This window comes from Triticum dicoccoides, chromosome 6A, assembly GCF_002162155.2.
Source record: "Triticum dicoccoides isolate Atlit2015 ecotype Zavitan chromosome 6A, WEW_v2.0, whole genome shotgun sequence".
NCBI lineage: Eukaryota > Viridiplantae > Streptophyta > Magnoliopsida > Poales > Poaceae > Triticum > Triticum dicoccoides.
The window spans coordinates 81,604,566-81,616,114 of NC_041390.1; the positions used below are offsets into that span (position 1 = coordinate 81,604,566).

At 41.5% G+C, this 11,549-nt stretch overlaps 1 long non-coding RNA gene across 3 annotated transcripts; it reads left to right on the plus strand.

The window, feature by feature from the left end:
• The first annotated feature begins 3,100 nt into the window (after positions 1–3,100).
• LOC119315128 lies at positions 3,101–7,797 on the plus strand. 3 transcript variants are annotated; one of them, XR_005152589.1, is made up of 4 exons: positions 3,101–3,428; positions 3,517–4,308; positions 4,420–5,095; positions 5,191–7,797. It is a non-coding gene; the product is annotated as an uncharacterized LOC119315128 (long non-coding RNA). The 3 variants fall into 3 exon arrangements; XR_005152588.1 differs by having other exon boundaries at positions 3,509–4,308; positions 4,420–7,797; XR_005152587.1 differs by having other exon boundaries at positions 4,420–7,797.
• Positions 7,798–11,549: the final 3,752 nt, after the last annotated feature.

An 11,549-nucleotide genomic window follows, 5' to 3' on the forward strand; every position in this document is an offset into this window, starting at 1 on the left:
TGAATCTCAGGGCCAAGGAGCTATAGTTGGAAGTGGAGGGTACTACTGTTCTCTAGAACCGTCGTTGTACTATCAATGCAGGGAAAGTACACCTGTATAGTGGCCTAGTGGGTACTCTCGGTGCTCTATTCAGCCGCTCCTCTCACGTAGCTGGCCTACTCAGCCGCTCCTCTCACGCACACACTAGCAGCCTGTTTATCAGCGACGGTTACTGCGGGGGCGGAACATTTGAGTTATTTGATACAGCGAGACTAGGCTTTTCACTTCCATTTGTGGAGGTGTAATGGATCTCGTCAAACTTTGTTAGTAGTTCCTTCTTTATGAATGAGATGAAGCAAAGCTTTTGCCTTCGTTTTAAAAAAACACGTCAAGAGGAATTTCTTTTATAGTAGAGCCGATAATGGAGTGAAGTCCATGCGTCCAACGCCACAAGCTATAGAGTAGTAGTAGAGCACTTTACGTACAGAGCCATATTGCACAGTTCTCAATGCCCCGCGAGGCTTTTCTGGCTCCTCGGGCTTAATTGGGAGGCGCTAGTTTAAATATGCTACTAGATGATGATGAAGCTGCAAGCGAGGTGCGGCTAGGGCGAGCACGCAAGCCACGAGATGCTGGGAAGGACAACCCGTTCATGTGGCTAGGCTATCCAGTGCACCCAGATTGTGGTGTCGCACGCCCGTTTGACTTCAAAACTCAAACTACCCGTGTAAAATATTGGCTCGCAGCGAAGTTACTATTTAAAAAAAGGCCGCCGTGCGTTCGCCAGGATCGAACCCATAAAATGAGGTATACACTCCCGCGACCACTAGTAGTACTCGTTGGAGTACAACGCAACTTAGAATCGCCTTTTGTCGCTAGTAGTACATTGTTCCTTACAAGAAACACCTAATAATGCAAGAAACCACTAATAATGCCAAGAAACTACTACCACTTGTATACGTGGCAGACTTAAGATAAGACTACCTTATCAACCATTGTACATGCTCTTACCAACTAGCCCTATCAAGAAACGACCACTCTATAAAGTGTCGTTATAGGCACGTGTCAACCCATGGCCCTGTTTGGATACATTTGTTGTCAATCTAACTCTGCCATCCAAACACCACTTTGGTTAGAGTTAGTTCAGGGTTAGAATCTAACTCTAACCTCTGACTTAGAGTATCCAAACAGGGCCCATGTCGCCCATTAAGTCAACACCTTCTATTCGACCGGGCGTTATGACTTGTGGGACCTACATGCCGGTCTGCACAAAAATCCCCGAGTGACCTCCTACCTCTGGCCCGTCCACCTAGTCATCCTCAGCCATGGGATGCAGTTACCGCCGCCGGCAGAAGGCGAGGTTAAAACCGTCGGCGGTGCGGAACCCATCTTGCGGTAGCCCGGATGCCAGCTCCGTCCGGCGCTCGCGACCACTAGCTAGCCAAGATAGCTCTATCCAGCTGCTTGTCTGCAAGGTTTGCTAGCTAGATTGGCACGGCGACGCGGCGGCTTGCTCGCGTGCGCCGCGCTAAGACCAGCCATCTGGCTCGAGCGAAGGCCAGGGTGGTGGCTTGCTCGCTCGTGAGTCACGCTCGGGCCAGCCTGCCAACCCGTGCGGAGGCCAGCGCGGCATCCGGCCCGTCCGGCGGAGCGGCGGCCAACTCGCTCATCACCGGCGCCACCGACGAACACGCATCAGTATTGTTTGAAGTAATGTTCAGGAAAAATAATGATTTGAGGGGGAATAACAGGATAGAAGGTCAGATGTGGGTCCCTTGTGTCAATGGTCAAACAAAATGTGTTGTTTTAAGCTGCCTCGTCAGCACGGACATGTGGGCCAACCCTATTATAAATGGGTTTAAACTAACCTAATCGGTAGCCCCTCTGTCCCATAATACAAGATGTTTTTGCAAGCTAAACTAGCTTGCAAAAACGTCTTACATTGTGGGACGGAGGGAGTATTAGGTAGTAGTTTTTGATGTGGATTAAGAAATTTTGGGTATGTTTTTACTATTTTTTGTACAATAGATTCTTTGTAGGGCTGGTTGAAGTGGTAGTTTTTTGTTAAATACTCTACATATTGTAAGTAGGAGTGAAAGTTAAGCTTTGAAACCCAATAAGTAAGGCTAGTTACATAGTGCATATGTGTACATGATTAAAAGTAAATATCAACCATGAGTAACTAATATCTTAATGAAAAACTCAAAAGTATGGAATACTAGAAAAAAATGCATGGTTAGAAATACTAGCAATGTTCATGTGTGTTGCAGCGAATCATAATTAGAATAATACTTATTCACAAACTTGATACAAAACACTCTAATTTTGATATACATATATCACTAGAGATATATTATGTTTCAATTAGAATATATTCCTTGAGCTGTTTTGGTGAGGTCAGGGAGGGATGTGGTTGGTTTAAAGATACTAATTATGGGTTTTTCTGCAAATTGGTAGACAAGTGGGATGTTGGTGAAAAAGACAACAACTTACCTCACAGTCGTTAGATGTAGATCTAATGGTCACAAACGACGGATGACAGACACACCATCATCATCAACTTAGTCTTCTGTAGGAGTACTAGCAAGATTCGTGCATTGCACGGAACATCAAGATGCATTTTTTTTATAAAACACTTGTTGTGATTGACCCATGCGGGAGTAATCCCATGTGTAAAAACTAATGATATCTCAAGAAATAGGAGATAAGGTGAAGAGGAGTGGGGCGTGGTGGTGATTGGTGGTCGGACTGAGCGGAGGCATGGGGATTGACGACACCGGCAGTGGCCATCAGGCCAGTTCGAGAGGCTTCCTTTCTTAATTGCTCAACAATGAGGTTGTTGGAGATAAGGATGAACGATGGAAGGCCTTGTCTGTAAATATGGAGAGGGGTGCATGTATGTATTAGTTTAATTTCCATCCGTCAGATATAAATTGGACGGTCTATATTGCAAGATGGCACGCGTACCATCATCACAACTCGGTTTTTTATCTCTACTCTGTCTCAGTTGGTTAAATAGTACGGTTTATTTTCGTCTCACCACTTTCAACCGTTTTTTTTCGCTGTTTTTTTTCGTCCTCTCTCACCCCCTCTCCACCCCACGAAGAGGCTACCCCTCGCATGAAACGAAAAAAAACCAGGCGAAGAGCCCTCTCGCCCGTAGCAAAAAATAATCAGGCAACAACGCTCCCATCGATCTAGGTCACGTCGGCGCCGCCGCCGCCAATCCGCTCGTATGCCGCCGCCGCCAATCCGCTCGTATGCCGTCGCCGCCATTCACCCCTCTCGCATGCCGCCGCCATCACCCATCGCCACTGATCGGACGTGGAGCTCGTGTGCCATGACCTCCATGGCACCCATGGCCGCCTGCTCGGGAGATGGGGTCGCCATGTTCGAAGCCGCCAGCGCCTCGTGGACCTCAGCTCCAGGTCCGCCGCCATCGAAGTCAGGTGCGCCTCGTCGACGACGACGGCCATGGTCGCCAGTCCCCACTTCCATGGTCAATCAACTGATCTTATCTGAGATGAAGTTCTACAGGAAGAGAATCTAGAAATTCTTGCGCTGGATGCAGTAGACGAAACTGATCTATTTGATCTGATCCCAACTTCCCAAGTCCCGATGAGAACGTATACCTACGTGGATCCAAGTCGAGTTGGGAGCGGCGTCGATCCAATGAATGTGCAAGGAATTCCTGAATACATCACTTCTATTTGATTATGGGTATGTTCATTGGTCATTCAATTCAATTGTTCGTACAACAGCAGAATTTTCCCTTTAGCACGAATTTCCAGTAGTTGTGTTGCTTCTTTTGAAGGTGGATCTTGGATTCATTCCATTAGTTTTATTTTCCGAATTTCCAATTATTTGAGTATCCTCTCTATAGCTGCCTTCAGAGAAGAACATGAGCCTGAATACTAATGCATCTGTCCAAGCATGAGGAAATTTGCTAGTCTTTGAGGACAGGTTGACGACAGGAGCTGATCGGAATATAAGATACTAATGCATCTGTCCAAGCATGAGGAAGTTTGCTACAGTCTTTTGCGGACAGGTTGACGACAGGACCTGATCGGAATATAAGATACTAGGACGACGCATGGTCCATGGGGGATACGTTCTTCACCACCACTCTCCGGGCAGCCCGACCATGCTCCTTTTCATGGCTTTGCTTCCTTGGCCTGATTCTTTTAACTGATGAAGCTTTCGTCGATTTTACTATTTTCAGGTGCTATAAATCCAAGCGTTCATCCATTCTGGTCTAATTCTTTGGATAATTTATGGAGGTTGTGGTTCTGGTATTTGTACGTGTTTGCAAATTGTTCACCAGGCCTGGTTAGTATCTTGGACTGCAAAAGCACATCTCTTAGTTCTTTAATATGCACTTAGCTAGATTTATATTCCTAAATGTCTGTATCATTAATGCCATGGCTCTTTTACTTATAGTTGTCCTCGAAGGAGGAAATAATAGGGAGGATTGGAGATGCACAGGGCATGCCATGGCAATGAAGTGTACACCATGGACAGCTAAGCGTACACCATGTTAATAAAATTTTATATGCTCAATTTATGATTTTGTGTTGGTTCTGATGGTTTGAGAAAAATTAAGTGAGCCAGTATAAACAAACGCTAATTACTTCAATTCAGTTATGCAAGCTGCAGAAAACGAACTATTAACTCTGATCTTCTAATGCTTCCTCTTCTTTTTTAATGTGGTTTGGCTCAACAAACAATATTTTCTTTGTGGCATACTGCACTAGCTCTGATTTGAGTACTTCAATTCAGCATAAAGTAGCTTATTTTCCCTCCTATTGTTAGTCTGCAATGATATGTACTGTCCTCAAGTACACTGTCGTGTTTTGGCAAGCGATTTGAAGCTAGCGTGCTGTATTTTTGCAGGTGATTGCTTTAATCCAATTTTGCAAGCAATCTAAAGCCAACAGGCCTTGTTTCTTCCCAAAGTGGTGGCGGTTAGAGGCTAGCAGTACTTATGGTGTGCAGTTTAAATTATTTAAGGAAGATTTGATTTTCCCCACAAAAAAGGAAGACTTGATTTGATGCCTCTAACTGATTATATCTTTAATCAAACAATGGATATTGAATAACTGCATCATATTTGGAGGTAACAGTGACGTGTCATAAGTTTTGGGATACAGGCAATACTTTACTTTACTTACCAAATTACATTACTAATAGAAAATTTACTTATAATGATAGGAAATCGTGTCTGTATTGATGGAGCTCGAACTACATAGTACAATCAACATGTGTCTAGCTCAGAGCTCTTGTCCTATAATTCCATGTTATGCATGATTTCTTCTAAAGTTTCCATGAATTTTGCTTTACATCAAAAACTTAATCGAACTCCTTCCAGGACAAAAGTAAACAATACTACATATCTTGATATAAATCCTCTGAGTAGTATGCCCCAATTTTTAGTTCTTCATATACATTTTTACTTGCATAGTATATTAATTTTTCTCAAAACAGGTACATACTTCTATCATGCATAGCGAGTGTATGAAACATCTTTTTTAATTAAGATGTCCTTCAATAAAAATATTGTATATTTAGAAATATTTGGATAACATACATGATCTGTATATTCTTTTTCAAGTAGAGTTAGGAATATATTTTTAATTAAGAAACATATTTTGTACAGAGGGGGTGGAAGTGCACCGTTCATAAGCTTAGGGAAGCACAAGCGCACAACCAGTTACCATCATCTTCAAATGCGCCGATATAATTGGCAATGCATGTTTCTCCATGTTTTAAGTATACATATCATGTTGTGGTCCATAGGCACTTGGGCTCCCTCCATGATCTGAGTAACATTATTGGCTTGTATATGCAATGTTTTCTATTCCCTCCGTTCCCAAATATTTGTCTTTTTAGAGATTTCAAATGAACTACCACATACGAATGTATATAGACATATTTTAGAGTGTAGATTCACTCATTTTGCTCCGTATGTAGCCACTTGTTGCAATCTCTAGAAAGACAAATATTTAGGAACGGAGGAAGTAGCTACAGAAGCAAAGATCAAAACAATTCACAAAGCTACAGACAATTAAACCGCTCAATTAATAATTCACCACACTTTTATCTGAAATAATAGATCAAACATGGGTACTTTTAAATTTTTATTGTACAAAACTGTTGCAACGGCATGCAACCCTGTACTGTACTAATTTGTACAGAGATTGCAAGCTGATGTTTTACAATGATATAGGAAGATTAGTAATGGAGATACAAGAGATGGTTGAGGGTTGCTCGCTGATTCAATTCGTGCTTGGTCTAGGACTAGATGGCAGTGTGGATGTTGTGTATGACAAGAAGAACGTATGGGTCGTGTGCGTCGTCATCGACCACCCATCATCGAGGACAGGGCCTCATGTGGGACCTCGGGAGGAGGGGAGAACAAGGGCGTGCACAACATCAGAGCCGATGAAATTCATGTGCATGGACTGCGTCCGGCCTGCCGTGGCCGACCGCTCCATCCTGCTCCTCTAAAAGTGCATGAGCAAGGCAATCCTGCCATTATTTTTGGACATCTGCTATCAACACAACTACTTATTTCCCATATTGTAACCAGTAACAGGCTAGCGGCTATGCTATTTCATTTCACAATGTATATACGGAGGTACCTTTGGAGTTCAGTGTGTCCATTACATGCTTTGTGTGTTGAGAGGGGTCCACATGGTGGCGGGCGGAGTTCCTTGGGCTCCATGGAGGCAGCTGAGACCTGGTGTTGCGCTCCTCCCTTTGTCCGCCACCTCGCCATCTCGGGCGCCGCTGTGGCGAGTGCTCTAACCAGCTCCAGATCGCTACACTCTACAGAATAATTCTTCAACTTATCAATCTTGCTACTGGTATTCATCCACCACTAGGTCCTTTATCTGGATGTGTTATTAGTTCTTCGCAACTCCCAATTCCGATCCGTTCTAGAGGGTAAGTATTTTTTTAAATGAATGAACAGGAAAACTGTGTCTTAGTAAAAAAAAATCATGTTTCATTTGTGTATGCGACATTTAAGGACAGTGCCATCTGGAGAACTTGTTCATTGGTGCTTTCCATGAGGTTTATGGTAAGATTATATATTTGTTTGTTTGTTGCGACAGAAATTATAGAGTTGTTTTCCCTCTATTGTCTTTATCTATTCACTTTGATACAATACACAATTAAATGATCGGGGTTTTGAATACATAGCATGGGTTCCTTGTGTTGGAGGCATTTGACACAAGCCTTTGCTGCTGTATAGCCAAGCTGGATTCTTTACATTCTCAGAATTACATTTATCATTTTCCCTCTTGGAAGCTAAAAAAGAATAGTAAATGTATTTTGTTCATAGCTAGGCATACTTTGTTCTTGGAAGGCATAGTTTGTTATTAAATTCTAAACAGTTTTATAAATGGTGACAAATAAAGGGTTGTTATTAATTTCTAGGGATACTGAAATTTTTGGCTTGTACTGAATTGTTTATGGACCTATTAAAATATCCCCTTGCACTGAAATTTGATTTCTACTGACTTTTTTTTAGAGATACCTAAGACTTCTTGTGCTAAAATTACCCTGTTACTAAAATTTGCCTTGCTACTGTTGTACTAAAATTTAACTATTTAGTAGGAAGGAAGAGCACAAGAGGGAGCAAAAAAGAACAAGGAGAAAGCGACGCTTAGGAGAAGTTAGCTCAAAATCCACTTACATGATTCGTGGTTTTGCCTAACCACTACTTGATTCGTGATAGCATTGCACCAGACACATAACATCCAGTTGTATAATTGTATAAGTAGAGTGTACTTGATGCCTATTCATCTTTATTCATCCTTCTGTTTTCATCTTTGGGTCTATTTGACTTGTTTCCTGAATAAATTATGGACCCCCTTAGCTGGCAAACGGTCACTGGGAGGGTTTGGAATTTGCGAATGATTTCAGTGCCATTTTTTAGTTAGAGGGGATGGCAGTTTCTTCAGAGCGACAGGGCGGTTTCTGTCAGAGAAGGTAATTTCCGTTTTTAAAACTGTCATCGTTTGATCTCGTCTCAAAACTAAATCTGCCATAAAAAGGGGTTCGATTGTGACAGAAGGTAAGTTCTGTTTTTAAAACTGTCATTGTTTGATCTCGTCTCAAAACTAAATCTGCCACAAAAGGGGTTCGATTGCCACCCCTTTTTAGCGATCGCTTGCCAGTTAACTTTTCCTTAAATCATAATATAGGCAAGAAGTGCATGTCAAGTATAGCAGTGCATTAAAAAGTATAACATGTGAGGTCATTTTTGTTTGTTGCGCGGAGTATGGCCATTAATTTCTGTGCTTCATAGTGGTGGAGTAAATGAGCCAGGATTAGCCAGTTAACATTTCCATTTAATATTTAAGCCTCTAGGATATACTATAGCCGTCGAATATTAACACTGAGCAACATTAAGCTGAGCCAAAATTAAGTTTTGAGTTGTGGGTGAGGGAAAGACAGAGGGGGGAGTGGGTGTGTCTGTGTGTTTCTGTGCAAGGGAGGGAGGGGGAGAGAGAGAGATGTTGGGAGAGAAGGGGAGGGAGGGAGATGTAAGGTGGTAGAGTGGGAGAGCGAGAGACAGATATATAGTGTGAAAGAGTGGATGTAAGGAGAGAGGAGCACTAACATATTATAATGAGAGAGAGAGAGAGATGGAGCTTTAGTGTGAAATATAGCACGAGTGCACCATTACATGCTTGAAATTCGAGGTCTGTGTTGATGGAGATGGAAGGATAGATTGGGAGCCATATATGTCACCAATTGACGCGGCAAACATGGACTGGGGGTTGTGGAGATAGTTGATGGAGAAAGAAGATGTTGAGTGAATTATTGATAAAAAGGTAAACCACAGATGGAAAATCTATTGGTACATGTTAACCCGATTAAATCTTCGAGAAATATATTTTTTATACTTGTTGAAGTATCGTGCAAGTGAAGCTAAAGACAATATTCTAGACTGTGTGGGAATATGTTTTGCGCATCACATAGATCTTAGTTTGTAACATACAGTTATTTAGATCATAGCTCTCTATGTACACATCGTCGAGTTACATTACAGATGAATTGGATTTCAATTATTTTTCAATTGTCGCAAGCTATCTTTTCTGTACATCTGAAATATCATATACATTATATGCGCAATTAGAAAAAAAATTATACATGCAAAATTTGATATGAATTGCATTAATAGGTGTAATTAAAAAAATAAATTAAAAGCCCGTGGCAACGCACGGGCGTTCTACTAGTAAGAGAAGAAATATAAGTATGAAGATGCAAACGTAGTATCGATACTTGTTTCCGTAAACTAGCATCTACATTCTATTCAACACCTCAGCATGTGAGACTTTAGCACAATGACTTCTCGACTGTATAAAACAGAGGTTTTCCTGTCGTCAATAAGGAGGGGATGACAACGGCGTACTTTTTGGCTTGCTCTAGTCCTAGTAGTCATACTATGTGGTCTAAGCACGTGTAGATTTATTCTTTTTCACGTCTCGTGTTCGTCGTACTGCCACGACTGTTGATGAATAGACGGTAAGTTATTCACGAGGAAACCCTTGTTGAGCGTGTTTGAGAGAGAGAGAGAGAGAGAGAGAGAGAGAGAGAGAGAGAGAGAGAGAATGTGCGTGTGTGATATGTCTAGAGACTGAGGCAATGATAACATATTCTTTGTATCTATGTGTGTGGAGGATAGAGAGAGACATGTACATGGGGGCTTTGTGCTTTGTGTTGTGTAACGTGGAGACACATATACATAACTAGTAAATATGTCCGTGCGTTTCTACGGGTTGTTGTTCAAACCATGAACTATAGCCCGTGCATTGCAACCGTTTTACAAAATAGTTATAGTTAGTTTACTTGTTATTTCATCAGATACATATTGCAAAAATAAAAATAATAGCTTATCAACAATCCAAAGAAATATATGCCACTTTCATTGATTATACAGGAACTGGTCAAAATTAGTTTCCCGAAAAGCAAAAAACTCCCTTCAAAGTGTAGAATTAACTCTACACAAGATGCTTAATGGAAGCAAACATTTGTTATTTGTATAAGTCTATGCAAAACAAACTCACTGAAGTTACTCACCAAGATGCCCGATGCAATTCCAAAGCAGAAAACGGAATACAAACTCGTAAAACTCACAACAATGTCTGTATGCAAAGCCTCACAAGAGGTTTCTGCAATCTCACAAGACGCTGGGTTTAGTCTAGACGATCTTCTTCACAAGCATATTTTGTAAGCAACTACTACCTCTGATCCTCATGATGCAATGATTGCACACCAGGTTTGTAGCTCTATTGGAATGTGTTGGTCTCGTTTATACCTTCGCATGATTGCGACTTTGGTTTACTTGTGCATGTATTCGGCGATGTACTGAATGTAAATAAGGCTATTTAGTGCCAGTCTGCCATTGCCTCTCAAGGCTTTAGTAAACAGACATATAATACCGAAAACTCATGGGCGTGGACGGGCTCGCCTACTCACGGAATCGTGAGTCGTTCCTTCGCTTCGGGATGCTGGCTGCATGGTGTATGTCAGGACGTGTACGGCGGCTTGTTTAATGCGAGTAATGGACGGAAGAGACGACGGACGTCTACGCAGCAGAGACGGCGTCTACGACCTTCACATGTGCATAATGTTGGACGCGTGCACGGCGGCACCCCGTCGCCGGCAGTATGGTGGTCGGTCGGACGTCCACCACAAACATTGATTTTTTTAGCAAGATAGCCATGCTTTTTTTAACACCACAAGACAGCCACGCTGCCGATTTTTTTTAGGATCACCACGCTGGCGATTTTATGGACCCCAAATTTTGGCACATGAATTTTTAAGTGTCTCAACTCAAAAAAGTTATAAGTATCTAAAACTTACAGTTATGACATTCATAGTTTCTGAAATGTTACGATTTTATTGTTCGCTCACACTAACATTAAGATTTCAATGTTCGCGTTTTTGAAACTTGCGATTTTATTGTTCGCTCGCACTAAGTTTCAACGATTGAAAATTAACATTTTTTTACAGAAAATCGTCAAAACATATATAAAATGGATCTTATTTGCAAGCCCTTGTCACAAGCAATATGAATCTGAAAATGAAACTTAATTAAAAATTTGGTTAAAAATTATAAAAGTTTTAAATTCGAAAGCCAAAATAATGAGGCAGGGGCATTTGGGGTGTTCAAAGATGAACATAACAGAGAGATATTCATTTGCGCTAATCCACCAACTTACCTAGCACTGTTGTGATTGTTGATCGGCAAGTTCCAATGTTCCATAGATTTCCAAAAATATTAATAATGACATATATAGTTATAGTGATCTTGTATTATCAAGCTAATCACCTTTGTTGTTAAACCATATGTCTGGAATTTGAGGGTACATGAAAGTTGATGGTAGTTGCAAACATGAGTGTCGACAAAGTTCTTGAGGACATGATGCAAAGTGTATTGTGATTTATGCTTCATATATAAAGTGGGGTGCGGGCCTATTTCGAGAAGTGGCTGAGCCGTAAATATGTTGTATTATTGCTTGGGTTGTAGTGTTCACCTTGGTTGTGAATAATCA